Below are 14626 nucleotides of genomic sequence, written 5' to 3' on the forward strand. Positions count from 1 at the left end.
TCTGTAGATTGGGCTTTCCCCTGGACTGATTTTTTTTCCCTAACAGATTTGGTCACGTCTTGCAATCCTCAAGAAGGCCTGCATTGGCTTTGCAGGTCCTTAGCGTCTATTTGCTTCTACCAAGGAAATCCCAGTCAGGCAATTTTGGACTAGCAGAAGAAAATTTGCCTTGAAATATTTTTGCTAAGGAGCATCTGAAATGCACAAGTTTCTGAGGGTCGGAGGAGGAAACGGAAGGCTAAGTGCTGAATGCCGATTGGGCAGCACAGCAAGCCAATCGGCGAGCAGCAGCAGCTGAGTATTCTACATCATAAAGAAAGCAAACGGTCTCAGGCTCCTGAAGGAAGGTCCAACTGTAGGTACAAAGGGGGGCGGCAGAGGAGAAATTGGTTCAGGCTCTTGCGGGGTGCGCTGCTTCTGCCCTGCTCAGCCCCGGGAGCAGACCTAGGCTCTGCAGGCTGGCGAGGGACTCCTCGGCCAGCGGTGGGGGAGGGATGGAGGGGCAGTCGAGGAGAGGGCGAGTTGAAGGTTGAGCTTTTGGCCAGGCGGTTGGGGCTTGGAGGGCCCCGCAGGCGGCATTTTCCTCGCTGGGCCTGCGATTCAGAACTAAAAGGCCCTGGGAGAACCAGCTGGCAGGGAAGGCTTTCCCAGAGATGGGAGGGACCTTTCCGTTCTTTTCCTGCGGTGGCTCAGCGGGGTGGTTTTTCTCACTCTTTGCCTTGGTGTTTTGCTCAGCCTGTTTACAGGTGGCGGATCTGCAGCTTTGCTCACAGATCTCAGCTTGGGTGCTTTGGGGTTGCCAGCGTATCTTCTCAAACTTTTATTTGGTTGTCTTTATTTAAATCTGAAAAAAGTCTTTATTATTCCAGTGCTGGGTTTGCAGTGCGGTCATGTGCCCTCTTAAAAGGGGAAGACTGGAGGCTGTCATTTAAAAGCTTATTCCTGGGGAAGGGGGATCTGCTGGTGTGCCCCATTCAGATCCCACCCAACGCCCAACACGGCCAACAGCCCTTCCTCATAATTGACCTGCCTTCCTCTTGTGTTCCTGGCAATGGGAAGGAATTGCAAGGCTTCCTGCTAATCAGCCAATATAGATATCCCACACAAGAGATGCCGTATCCATCTTACAATTATTCCACCATTGACTGTCTTGCCAACAAATTACTATGGGGCTCCTTTCCTGAGAGCCCTGGTGGAACTACAGGTAGCCCTCATTTAACAACGGTAATTAGGACTGGAATTTCCTAATCAAGTGATACGGCCATAAAATGTGATGTCACATGACCACATTGCTTAGTGACAGCAATCCCAGCTCTCCCCATTTCTATTGTTAAACAATAATCGCAGATCATTAAGCAAAGACCTCGTGTGACTGGGACTTGCAACTTCCTGTCAGCTCCCTATAAGCAAAATCAATGAGGAAGCCAGCTGGAAGTTGGAAGTCCCTGGTGGCTCAGAAGCTGAAGGGTGGGTGTGTACTACAGAGTGAGGTGGGGGGGAGGGTGCTGCAGTGAGTGCTGGTAGGCTGGGGAGGGGTGCTGTGGTCCATGCAAGTGTGGGTGGGCTGGGGAGGGGGCGCAGTGGCACAAGCACATGCTACAGAGTACAAGATCCCAGCAATCTCGTACTCTATAGCAGGGCTCCTCGAAGAGAAAGCGGCAGGAGCTACTTGCAACCTTCCCTAATGGCTTCCTCATTGACTTTGCTGTGTGAAGCTGGCAGGGAAAGTTGAAAATGGCAGTCACGTGGCCATGGGATGCTGCAACCGTTGTAAGCATGAGCCAGTTGCCAAGGGCCTGGATTGTGATCACATGACCATGGGGGTGGCGCAATAGCCAGAACTTCGAAGACCGGTCGTAAGTACCACTCATTCAGTCCCGTTGCAACTTTGATTGGTCACAGAATGAGTGGTCATTAACCAAGGACTACCTATAATGTCTTTCCTAGGGTGTCAGTTTTACTTGGATTCGAGCTGAGCCCGTCCACAAGCAAAACAGGTGCTATGTTTCTGAGTTAATATCACACACAGCTTCTTCTAGACTAATTCATTGGAGAAGAGCTATCTTATCTAGGCAGATGGTTTCAGGAGAGGCATAGGACTGATTGATTAGATTTATATGCTGCTTTTCTCCCAGAAGCTCAAGGATACACACACACACACACACACACACACACACACCCCTCTGGATTTTCCCTACCATGACAACTTATGGGGCTGATTGGGCTGAGAGAGGATGACTGATCCAAAGGCACCCAGTGAGTTTCCACAGTGAGGGTGGACTGGATCTCCCACGTCCTCATCCAATATCTTAACACTATGAAACTTCCCTGCTCTTTAGGATTGCATGGAAATGCCTCACCCCAAAATGGTAAAAAGGTCACCCCATCTTAGGTAGACAATTAGGGATGGGGAGAGTGCTCTTTTCCTTTTAATTCATCATTGCATTTCGCAGCAGTCTTTTTACCAAGGAACATCCCTTTTCCCAACTCACACCGAGTATCCTTGGAACTAGGTGGCTGTTGAGGCCTGGGTGGACACCAACGGGATTCTTTCTCCAAAGAGAACCAAGCTGATGAACTGGCAATGCAGGTGCCAAAGAACCAGGCCCCAGCAGAAACACGGGCAGACTAGAGGTGGGCCTTACTAGTCCTGGCCTATACAGAGGATTTTGACCTGCAGCTGGAGGTCAGCCCCCACAAAAGCTGGTGGCTATGGGCAGAGAGCTGGAAGTTGACCGGAGAAGGAACGGTTGCCAGGAGGGCAAACTCCTGATGAGAGCTGAAGCTTTGCAGAAGTGAGCCCAATAAAAATAAGACCACTTGGCTTCAGTGGCATCTGGATGGGGAATGCTGAGTGGGACTGCATCAGGCGGTGGTGTCTTCATCGCAGAAGCCCCCTGGTGAGTGGGCGGCAGGCCGTGGAGCTCAGAAGCACTGCAGATCACCTGTTAAGCAGTGCAGAATGGACTTTGGAGGACTTAGCCCCTGCCCTTCTTCTTGGGGCTGCTACCATAGAGATTCTAAAGATGGACTGGGTTGGCATAGGATAAGGAAGTGGTAGTGGCTACAGGATCCTTGCCCCCTTTGCTCAGCCTCAGGATCTGGTTTATTTTTATCTATCTATCTATCTATCTATCTATCTATCTATCTATCTATCTAATATACATAGCCACCCATCTCACAAAGCCAGTGACTCTGGGTGGCATACAACAGAGCTAAAACAATAAATACCTAAAGCCATTATCATTATTAATTATTTAAAAACATTAAAAACAATAAAAACAGCTAATACAAATAAATAATAGACAGAGAGTTGTTAATAATTATGGAGCCACCTCACTAGTTCACCCGTATTCTGAAGTCCCCAGGCTTGCTGACATAACCAAGTCTTGACGGACCTTTGGAAGCTCAGAAGTGATGAGATCAACCTCACCTCAGGGGGGAAAGATTCCACAACGCGGGCGCCACAGCAGAAAAGGCCTGCCACCTAGCTTTTGGCAAATGTAGCTCTCTAAACGATGAAACCTGTAACATGCCCTCTCTGCTGGATCTGGTGGGACAGGTAGACAAAATCAGGGAGAGGTGATCCCTCAAATAACCCAGTCCCATGCCATGAAGGGCTTTATAGGTCAACACCTTTAAGGAGTTCATCCTTAGTTGAGCTCCAGCAATGCTCTAAACATCTCTTCTTTCATTTCATCCCCCTCAACTCCTCTGAAACCACAGAGAATGACAGGATGCCCAAGAGGGCAGAGGTTGCATGGGCGCAAACTGATCCAAAGCCTCAGCTGCCCCCTTATTCCAAGCAGCAACCAAGGCTTCAGATGGAATGTGCAGCAGATCAGCAGGAACAATCCTCAGCTCCATCTGAAACTCATCCAGGTCCATCAGTTGCCATGGGTGGGCCAATCTAATATATCCAGCCTCCCTGCAGTGGATAGAAGTACCAGAGAATCCTATAGAAATCGGCATGATCTGACCATGACAAAGGGGACATCATAGCTCTCCCAATTGCAGATCACATAGCCACTGCTCTGTCAGGAACAGCAGATCTGGTTTATGGCCACTGTCCCATGTCGGGCTCTGGATGACCTGGAATAGGCCAATGGCTGTCATGGTGGCCATGAACTCCTGAATCACCTCGGGCCCCACTCCAGAGAAGGCGGAGTGAAGCCCCCCAAAACCATAAGTCTGGGGAACTCCACTGCCAGCCCAGAAATGGAATCAAGGAACTCAGGCAGGGAGGCTGCTGTGTAGCAAGGGAGGCTGATACAACAGCAACAGTCCCAGCTGATCCCTAAAGCCCAGCTTAATGAATAGGGCGACCTGCAGGGCAGCACCCCTGAAAGCCATAAGTGATTCTTGGATGGCAATTGCCACACCACCACTCCTACCTCAGACTCTTGGCTGGTGCCACACCTGAAACCCAGCTGGGCATATCTCAGAAAGTGCCACTCCCCCTTCTGGGCCCAGCCAGGCCTTGGTAATGCATGGAAGGTTGGCCCTCTCATCTATGATGAGGGAGACCTTAGTACAGGGATTTAAGAGCAGCAGCCAGAAACTAGGGCCTCTGAAGGTCTGTTGTCCAGGTACAGGGGCTGAGACCAAGGAGCTGGAAAGCAAAACCGGTATGAAACATCGGTCCGCGTTTCCTGGGAGTGACTGCCGTATCTCCCCATGCCTGACACCACAATACTACAACCTCCCCATTCCCCCCCCCCCCCACACACACACACACACCCTGAAGGCAGCAGCATCTTCCTCTCCAGGTCCCCCAGTTCCCAAGGCCTGGAACTTCCCATAGCATCCATCCCAGGGAGTGGAAGCCAGGTATCCCAATCAGCTCCCCCACTCTTCCCACAAATGCACACGCTCACAAACATACATTCACGTTCACACCCACCAGGAACCCATTCCAGCCGCTCTCCCCCGCTGGTTAGAGTTCCCTTCCCATTCACCCAGTCCAACCAACCCCCTCCTCAGGCTCTTACCCCAAGGGGGGCATCATACCAGCAAACAAAGGTGCCTAACTGGCAGCCAGAGTGGGGAGGCAAGGAATAATATCTTCCCTCTCTTTGGAGCTAACATAGGGAGAGGCCCTGTGGGGAAAAGGTCCATAGCAGACAGCCACTCTGCTGCTGTCCCTCTCCCCAGCCACCCTCAAAACCCCAGGGCTCCAGAGTCCGGCATGGCCTCTGCAGATGGAAAGTCCCAGGCAACCGTACAGTCGAGCCAGCACCCGGCTCCAGCCAGCACAACAGAGGCAACCAGCGCCAGGTCCAAAGAGCAGCCAGCACCTCTTCCTCTGGCCCATCCTCCAGCCAGCTCTTTCAACAGCCAGGCATCCCAGTGCAGCCAGCTCACAGTCCAATTTCCTAACGAGGCCACCGCCGGTCCAAAAATCGCAGCGTTTGCTTGCTTCCACTGACCACCCCAACCCACTCCTTCAATCTCCAGCCTGCTCCTCCACCCTCAGAACCTCCCAGCTCCAACGTGCTCAGCTCCAGGGCGTGGCAATGTAACAAACACAATCCTCAGCTCCAAACCAGCTGAAAAGCCAAAAAGCCAGATCCAGAGGTCCAGTCCTTCCAATCCAGTCAAGGTAGGTGCAAAGAGATATTAAAATTAATCCAGCCATACCACTAAAGGGACAATCATGGGGTTCCTGCCCTCCACTATCTTACCAGAGCCCTGCAGCCCTTGGAAACCCTTGGTTACAGAACTTTGTGGCTCTGGTCTCCAGCTGCTGCTGCTGCTTAATGCTAGATCAACTTGAAATAAAGCCCATTTCATGCACGATCTGATCGTACAGTAGATGAGAGAGCTGACCTGGTTTGTATTACTGGGATCTGGATGGGTGCTGAAGGGGGGGTTCCCCTCTCTGAAATGTGCCTTCTCGGGTTTTGAGTGTGGCATTAGCCACAACACTAGGGCAGGGGTGGGCATGTGGCAGTTGTCACTGGATGTGAGCCCCTCTTTGTGAGGTTGGGCCATTGGGATCAGTGGGGATTGCTGCTTCCTCTGTGCAGCGCAGCTGCATCTCTGCCTGTGCTCCTGGACTTGGTGTCTGAGCTGGCATTAGGGTTCCCCAGGCTTATAGTTCTGGGAGAGTTCAACCTGCCATCTCTGGGCTTGGGGGTCTGAGGCAGCATAGGAGTTCATGGCCATCATGGCATCCATGGACCTGGTTCAACTTACTCATAGCCCAAATCACACCAGGGGGTCACACGTTGAATCTGGTGTTTGCCTCGGGGCAGTGGCATCGTGACCTGGTCTCAGGGGGCATTAACATCTGTCCCCTGCCATGGACAGACCACTCCCTGTTGGCCTAGAGTTCTCAGCAGCTGCCCCTCACCTGTTATGGGAGAAGTTCGAGCCAGTTGACCTTGAGGAAGTGGACAGGGTCCTCATGGCTGTGAGCTCGGCCACCTGCATTCTGTACCCGTGCCCCTCCTGATTGGTTGAGGCCTCCCAGGAGATAGCATGTGGCTGGGTCCAATCAGTGGTTAATGACTCTTTGTGGGAGAGGGTGGTACTTTGTGGGAGGGGGTGGTTGTCAAGAGGCCATCCTTGGACCCAGCCATGCTAAATAACTTTTGTCCAGTCTTCAACCTTCCCTTTTTGGGAAAGGTTGTTAACAGCATGGTTGGCATGCAGCTTCAGAGGGCCCTGGAGGAAGCAGATTATCTGGACCCTTTTCAGTCTGGGTTCAGGCCAGGGTATAGCACTGAGATGGCATTGGTCACGCTTGCTGATGACCTTTTGAGGGCCTGGGTTGGGGTTGGTACAATTGTCCTGGCTCTCCCGGATCTCTCAACGGCTTTCAATACCATCGACCATGGTATCCTTCCGTACCAGCTCTGGGGGTTAGGATTGGGCGGCACAATTTTGTGGTGGTTCTCCTTTCTCCGTGGCCAGTTCCAGTTGGTGCTGGTGAATGAGGAAAAGCTAAGCCCTGGGCTCCTGCAGTGTGGGATGCCTCAGGGCTCAGGGCTCTCCCCTCTTTAACTTCTACATGAAATCAGTGGGTGAGATCATCCGACGGCTGGGGTACAGTATCATCAGTACACTGATGACACCTAGTTCTACATCTCTACCTGGGGCCGGGCAGGTGATGCTGTTGCAGTGCTGTCCGAGTGCCTGGAGGCTGTAAGGGTCTTACAGGAGCGAAAAGGGAGGAAAACCCATCTAGACACACATGTTATTCAGATAGAACAACATATGAAGGATGGAGAAAAGGAAACAGCTTATTTCAATCCAACGTATACAGTGTTTAAACATACAGTCACATCTAGATCTCAATTCCCTTTTGATTCTCCAACCCCTGCCTCAGTTAGGGTTTCTTCCTTCCTTGGCATCCAGCCCCATGTAGCTGGCAAATAAGCGAGAACCATGTGGATTTCAAAAAAGCATATTTAGTGCTAGTTGGAGGTAAAAACATGATCTTGAAATCTTTACTTCATTTGCTTTCACTGTTCCTCCCCAGTCTGATTTCTTTCAGTTGTGAGAGATTATGAGAAGCAGGTAGGGGAGGAATTCAGTGAATGTGAGATGAGGCACATTTCAATTAACGCAAATCAGTTTGGCTTCTATTTTATTTGCTACCAAATTTGGACAGACTCATGGCAGCTTTGAGAAGAATTGCAACATTTACAGTGTAACATTCATAATACAACTTAAAAGATAATATAACAAAAATTCAGAGTAACTATAAATAAAACATCTGCAGTATATAAAAACATGAAACATGATGCCTCACATTTAATGGTGTGGTGATGTGGCCCTGAGTTTCTGTTTCAAAGTCTTTGCCCTCCAGATAGGGCCATAGGTAGTAAACAGCCTATCCAGCCACAGCCTCAAGTCCAGGAGCACCCAAGTCATGGACCTAGTCCCTAAGTAGCAGTACATCCCACTCAGAAGACAACACTGGAGCTGACTGGGAACCACAAATGAATTAATAGCAACTCCATCTTGCTTGGCTTCAGCCTCCATCTGTTTTCTCCCATCAGGATGCTAGTAGTCTCCAGGCACAAGGTTTCCACGGCATCACCCCCTTGGCCTGGGACGGTGATGTAAGGTTGGGTTATCTTTAGGGTTGTGGTGATACTGAATCCTAAACTGATGGAGGACCTTCCCCAATGGCTTCCTGTCAATAGAAAATAATGAGGGAGAGGATCAAACACTGCAGTGCCCCACAAATGAGTAGCCATCAACAAGACTTCTCCTCCCCTATCACCACCAGCTGAAACCACCTGCTAAGGGAGGAATGGAACCACTCCAAAATTCTCCCCAAGCCCCAACCCTTGAAGCAGCCAAGAAGGGTACCTATGGTCATTAAAAAAAAGAAAGCTACCTAGAGATATATAATAAATCTATTTCCTGTTTAAAAGGGATGGAAACAGAGATGTGTCACCAGGATGCGGATGACCCCCAGCTCTATTTCTCAGCCACATCAACTGTAGGCCAAAATAATGAGTTGTTGGGAACTCCCACTGAGGTGAGGGGAGAGGGTGAATGGGCTAAAAATTTATTTCCTGCTCCATAGTCTATAAAAGATACTCATTTTTCCTGGAGGACTGATGGCTTTTGTTTCTTCTTTTCAGACACTGGAGTTCTGGGTTTCCACAAGGAAGAGAGCCATGTGCAAGAATCCTTAATGCATGTAAAACCAATATGAGCTGTTGGGAAAATTTTCCCTGTCATGAACAAATATGCGGCATTTGCAAGATGAAACCTGAGACAAAATGGATGACCTAGCTCTGCTGAATGATGCACAAAGGTGTATTTTATGAACTCAGGGGACAAACAAAGAGGTCAGTAGGTGAACCTGCCTCTTAAAAACAGATGCCCCAATCACCCAGTGTGGAGCCATGGAAGAACTCAGGTTTTCACATCGGCTTCCTTGGTCCTTTTTAGAGATGAAAAACACTGATTCGGCTAATTAAGAGGCCAGTAAAAAATGAAAAAAGAGCCTATCTTTTCTATATTCATTCCGTTCAGTTCAGAGATGGGCAACTACAGACATGGACCACTTAAAGCCCCCCAGAACCCATATGCATCCCCCCCACCATCCTAAGATTTGCATCAAAATCAGTATAGAGGTTTGGTTTATTTATTTATCACATCTCTACCCTGCTGCCATCATTATGCCTTTGTATGTGACATTCATAGAATATCGTGATGGAAAAATAATAAAATAAAGCTGGAAACTCTCCCCCCCCCCCACTTGCCTCTCCAGCAAACTCTTTACTCCCCCTTCCCCCTTCCTTCTATTTCTGCCCCCCTCCCCGGCCTCTCCCGCAATCTCTTTCCTCCACCTCCTTCTGCCATTCTTTGCTCGTGCAAAACAGGATCAGCTCCAAGCTACTGCGTGACCCAAGAGTGACCATCTTCCGCTGCCAGAAAGAGCCCTCTTAACGCTATCCTACTGAAACAATGGGAGGGCCATCAGCTGTCTGCTGAAGGGCTTGCCATGGTTCTTATCTCATTATAGAAAAACCACTTATTGCCCATTTAACACCTATCCAAACCTATCCTCCAATCAGATCCCTCAGATTTCCCACCTCTCAACCTCAAAAATGTATAAATTCTATGCTTTTCCATTGTTTATGTTCCCTCTTTCTTGGAAAGCAGGCACCCAAGGATCATTGCAATGAACATGGTTCTTCTCCTCAGCGTTGTGCTTCTGTCTTTGGCAAAAATTCCACGACAATATAATGGAACATTTTACAACCTCCACAGTGTTTTAACATATCAAACCACCTAAGAGGCTCAACAACAACAATAAAAGCAGCACTAAAGAAACAGACAAAAATAAAAGCAGTAAAACTGAGAATTAAAGATGACATCATGAAATCAGGGGAAGTCTCTCCCAAACAGCTCCGTGTTCAACAATTTCAGAAATGTCCACAAAGAGGGGACAGTTAACCTCCGCCGGGAAGTTGCTCCACAACGTTGACGCTGCTTCAGAAAAACAGCACCTCCTCGCTTCAGTCCCTCGGACCTCCTGAAAATGTGAGATTGGTTGGACCCCTAGTGATCTAATTGGTCTGACTGGTACTGGCCAGAGTAGGCGGTCCCACTGGGCCCCAAATCATAAAAGGCTTCATAGGTCAAAATCGGCACCTGGAAATCAATCAACAACCAATAAAGGCTCCCCCACTATTAGCAATGCATAATGGAGGCTCTGCAGTGCAGAGATCAAGGAAGACCAAGCTGTCCTTTGCATTCTTTTTATTATAGGTAGTCCTTGGCTTACAACAGCAATTGACAGCTAAGCAATGCGGTTGTAAGGCATGACATCACATGACCCCATCAGTTAGCGATGGCAGTTCTGGCAGTCCTGGTTGCAAGTGAGGACTGCACGGGTTATTAAGCAAGGACTTCACGTGACTGAGACTTCCAACTTCTTCCCAGCTTCCTTATTGACTTTGCTTGTGGGAAACCGGCAGGGAATGTCAGAAATCATGATAACATGACTATGGAGATGCTATGATGACCAGAACTTTGAGGACCTGTCATAAGTCCCCGTCATTCAGTGCCATTGTATCTTTGAACAGTTGCTGAACAAATAGACATAACCTGAGGACTACATGTATCAACCTCGCTTGGTTTTGTTTCAATAAATGTACCTTTGGGCTTAGAAATCTGGCACACATATATGGTGGAAGATTTCTAGAACCACAGCTGATAAGGTGCAAATTGGCCTGAATCTCACCCAAAAGGGGCACTTTGTAAATCCACCCATCTGAGTGTTGGAAGCAACTTTTCTTGGAAATGAGAACAGCTTTGAGAAAAGATAACCAAGGGGGAATGTGATGCACCCTTCAAATACCAAAAGGGCATCACACAAAAGAAGCTCATGGCATGCCCACCATCATTCCAGAGTGCAGTAAGAGCATAATAGACTTAAATTACAGGGAGCAGATTCCAGCTACAGGCTAGAAACAAGACGAAACAGAAACTTCCAAACAATGCTAGCAGTCTTCTGGTGGAACTGGGAACCCAAGGAGCTGGTAAGCTCCCTTTTATTGGATGAGTTCCTACAGTCACAAGGGCTGGGCAGATTTCACTTGGAGGAGACATTTCCTAATGTACTATATATACAACATCTACTATGCTGTGTCCTTACCTTCACCCCAGGTCCTGCTCTGCTGACTCATTGGGTTTGTTCCTGTGAGGGATGCACATTAATGATGCATTAAGACTCCTTTCTTTGGTATGAATATGCAGATTGACCTCTTCCAAGATCACTCTGTTATTCTCCAGGTTTGTTGGCATAGTTTGGTTAGGATCTTTACTGATTTTATTCCCTTTGTTTGATATATTTCTGTAGATCCTCCCTCAATTCCTGTAGCCGTCCAACTTGCTAATGACCAGAGTGCTGATCTAACTTCATCTTCTAGTACTAGAGATTCTTGTAAGCAGGGAATATCTTCTAAGGTGTCTTGGATGTTGACATCTCTATAGAACAGAACTTCAGCATAATCCATCTCTGTTTGATCATCTTTCAGTCAATCACTATCTATCCATCAGTGTCCTTTAGCATACCAATTTGAGTTGGGAACTTCCTTCTGAGTCTGGAGATCTTTGGGAAAACTTGCAGTTTTTATATGTCTGCTCCCACCTTTGATGTCTTTACAGATGTTATTATAATACTGTTTCTTCTGTCTTTTGAAATTCTTTGTGGAGATCCTTCCTGAGACCTTTGTCTCCCTTGGCTTTGGAAAGCTACATTTTCCTCCTTACTATTCCAACTTTGGCATTTCAGTCTCTGACCGCATCTTGCCTGCGAGTTCAGTTGATTTCAGATAGAACTTGGTCATAAACTCAACCCTCCTTTAGCAACCACAGTTGGAGCATAAGCTTTGATAATCATCATGTTAAAGGCTTGTCTGTGAAATCTAATTGATTCTATTTGGTCATTTATCTCAACTTCAAATAGAATTTTTTTTTAGATTTTTTTTATTCCGCCTTTCTTATTTTTATAAATAATTTGCGGCGAACATAACTAGTGCTCCTTCCTCCTCCTATTTTCCCCACAATAACAACCCCATGAGGTCAGTTGGGCTGAGAGAGAAAGGAACTGGCCCAAAGTCACCCAGCCGGCTTTCGTGCCTAAGGCGGGACTAGAACTCACAGTCTCCTGGTTTCTAGCCTGGTGCCTTAACCATTAGACCAAACAGTTTTAACCACTAGACCAAACCCTAATTCACAGCAATGACAATATAATGAACTCAAGCATGTGTAAATGGCTGACTATGGACTAGATGCTGCATCTAAGAAACCTGAGATGCTATCACATTCATGGAGTTATATCAAAATATTAAATAATATTTTTTAAGCTGACGTTAAGGACATTTATGTCTCATGGATTAAAGAACTGGAAACCCAATAATGGAACATCAGTGGACTTTAAAAATGTTAAATTTGACTCGGTGGATTTAAGTTTAAAATTGATGCATCAACAGATCTTGATGATTGGGGAGGAGAGGTCCCACCCTCAGCCCCTATTGCGTGGGGTGCCAATGAGTTCGGTGCTCTGCCCTCTCCTATTTAATATCTACATGAGACTGCTGGGTGAGATAATCCGTTGCCATGGGGTGAGGTATCATCAGTATGCTGATGATACCCAACTATACATCTCTGCCCCTGGTGAATTGAGTGATGCTGTGAACGCCTTATCCCAGTGCCTGGAGGCTGTGAGGGTCTGGATGGGGAACAACTGGCTTCAGCTGAACCCTGGCAAGACTGAGTGGAATTGGGTTTTGAGGCCTTCTAGTTCTAGCACTATGCCATCTTTGGTACTGAATGGCGTGGCACTGCCCCGGACATACCTGGTGCATAATCTGGGGGTCCTCCTAGACTCATGATTCCTGCTTGAAGAGCACATGGCAGTCATGGCTAGGAGGTGGCCTTCGCAAAACTTTGTGTTTTGCGCCAATTGCGCCCTTCCTGGATTGGGAGGCTCTGCTCACAGTCACTCATGCCCTAGTCACCTCCAGATTGGACTACTGTAATGCACCCTACATGGGGCTGCCCTTGAAGAGGATCTGGAAGCTTCAACTGGTGCAGAATGCAGCAGCATGGGCACTTATGTGTGCCCCTAGAAGAGCACATGTTACGCCTCTGCTCCACAAGCTGCATTAGCTGCCAGCTTCCTTCTGGGTCCAATTCAAGGTTTTGGTTTTGACCTTTAAAGCCCTTCATGACATGAGACTGGGTTATCTGAGGGATGGCCTCTCCTCGATCACATCAGCCCATCGCATTAGATCCAGCAGGGAAGGCATGCTATGCTTTCCAACAACCAGGGACTTGCATTTGGTGGGTCCCAGGCAGCAGGCCTTCTTGCCTTGGCTCCCTCCTCATGGAACTTTCTCCCCCTGAAGTGAGGCTCATCCCTTCCCTGCTGTCGTTTAGGAAGTCCTTCAAGACCTGGTAACATCATCAGGCCTGGGTTCTTTGGGAATCAGAGACATTCTTAGATGGCTCCACTATGATTGATATTCTGCTCTCTCCATGGGGTTTGTATATTTTAAATTTTAAATTTTTTTAAATTTTTGATAATGTTTTTATTTTAATAATTTTTTTTTATCTTTTTCTAATGACTGTTTTTCTCCATCTGTTATTTTATTGAATTGCTGTACACCACCCATGGTCACTTTGTGTGAGATAGGCAGCTATATAAATGTGGCATATCAAATAAATAAATAAAAATAAATATTAAGAGAGATGGTGCCTTGGGACTTGTGCAAAAATCCTGTGCCTAACCACTTCATCCAGAAGCAGAAATTCCAGGTCAGAAATGAAGAGGGAGTGGTTCTACCATTTTCAGCCCAGCTCACTGAGAAGGCAACCTCCTGAAATGTCTTTTTCCTGAAATGTGTCTAAAAGTAGCATTCTCTGACTTCCTTTGCCTCCAAGTGACTATGGAGCCCTGATGCAGGAATGCCCCTCTCTACTGATCTCTAGTCACTTCCCTTAGGAAGGTTTGGGAATCATGATCTGTCTTTTTGCTCCTCTTGTTCAAGTCATGAAGCTATTGGTAATAAAGTTGATTAGTGAATACAGGTTTTTCTCCTTTTATCATTCATTCGTATTTTTCTTGCTATTTCTCTTTGCTAATTTAATATGGCTACCTTATCATAATACTACATTGCAGCATTACAAATACTGCAATATTGGTTGCATCTATTCTTAATAAAATAAACATGACAAAAATAATCATTGTCAAGGGTGTGCAATGTATATATTGTTGGAGGGTGGAAAATATGCATGAAGTCAGAAGAACCAAGCAAGGAAGCAGAAGGCAATATGCAAAATTAATTTATTTTTAGCAGAAAAGTGGGTACGATTGAACTATTCCACTTTTCATTTTGGTAGCACCTAGAGTCTATGAGTTGGAAGAGAAGGTCTCTTTCTCTAGCTCAAAGAAGCCCAGTGGAAACCTGGTCTTGGACATGGATGCCAGAGACCTGAGCTCTTCAATGATGCATTTCAGGAACCCTGCTGGATATCCAAGAGGAGAGGGGAGGGGAGGGGAGGGGAGGCTTAGCCTGTTGCAGCAATCCAGTTTCAGGTTCCTGAACGCGGCTGAGGTTCTATGTGTACTTTTTATCTGGCTTCC

General features: G+C 47.4%; 1 long non-coding RNA gene across 1 annotated transcript; it reads left to right on the plus strand.

The window, feature by feature from the left end:
• The first annotated feature begins 317 nt into the window (after positions 1–317).
• LOC148214064 (uncharacterized) lies at positions 318–14143 on the plus strand. Its single transcript, XR_015793525.1, has 3 exons — positions 318–355; positions 8391–8497; positions 8604–14143. It is a non-coding gene; the product is annotated as an uncharacterized LOC148214064 (long non-coding RNA).
• Positions 14144–14626: the final 483 nt, after the last annotated feature.

This window comes from Python bivittatus, unplaced genomic scaffold, assembly GCF_059951505.1.
Source record: "Python bivittatus isolate LINGU-HERP-01145 unplaced genomic scaffold, Pbiv_v1 ctg000740_np1212, whole genome shotgun sequence".
NCBI lineage: Eukaryota > Metazoa > Chordata > Lepidosauria > Squamata > Pythonidae > Python > Python bivittatus.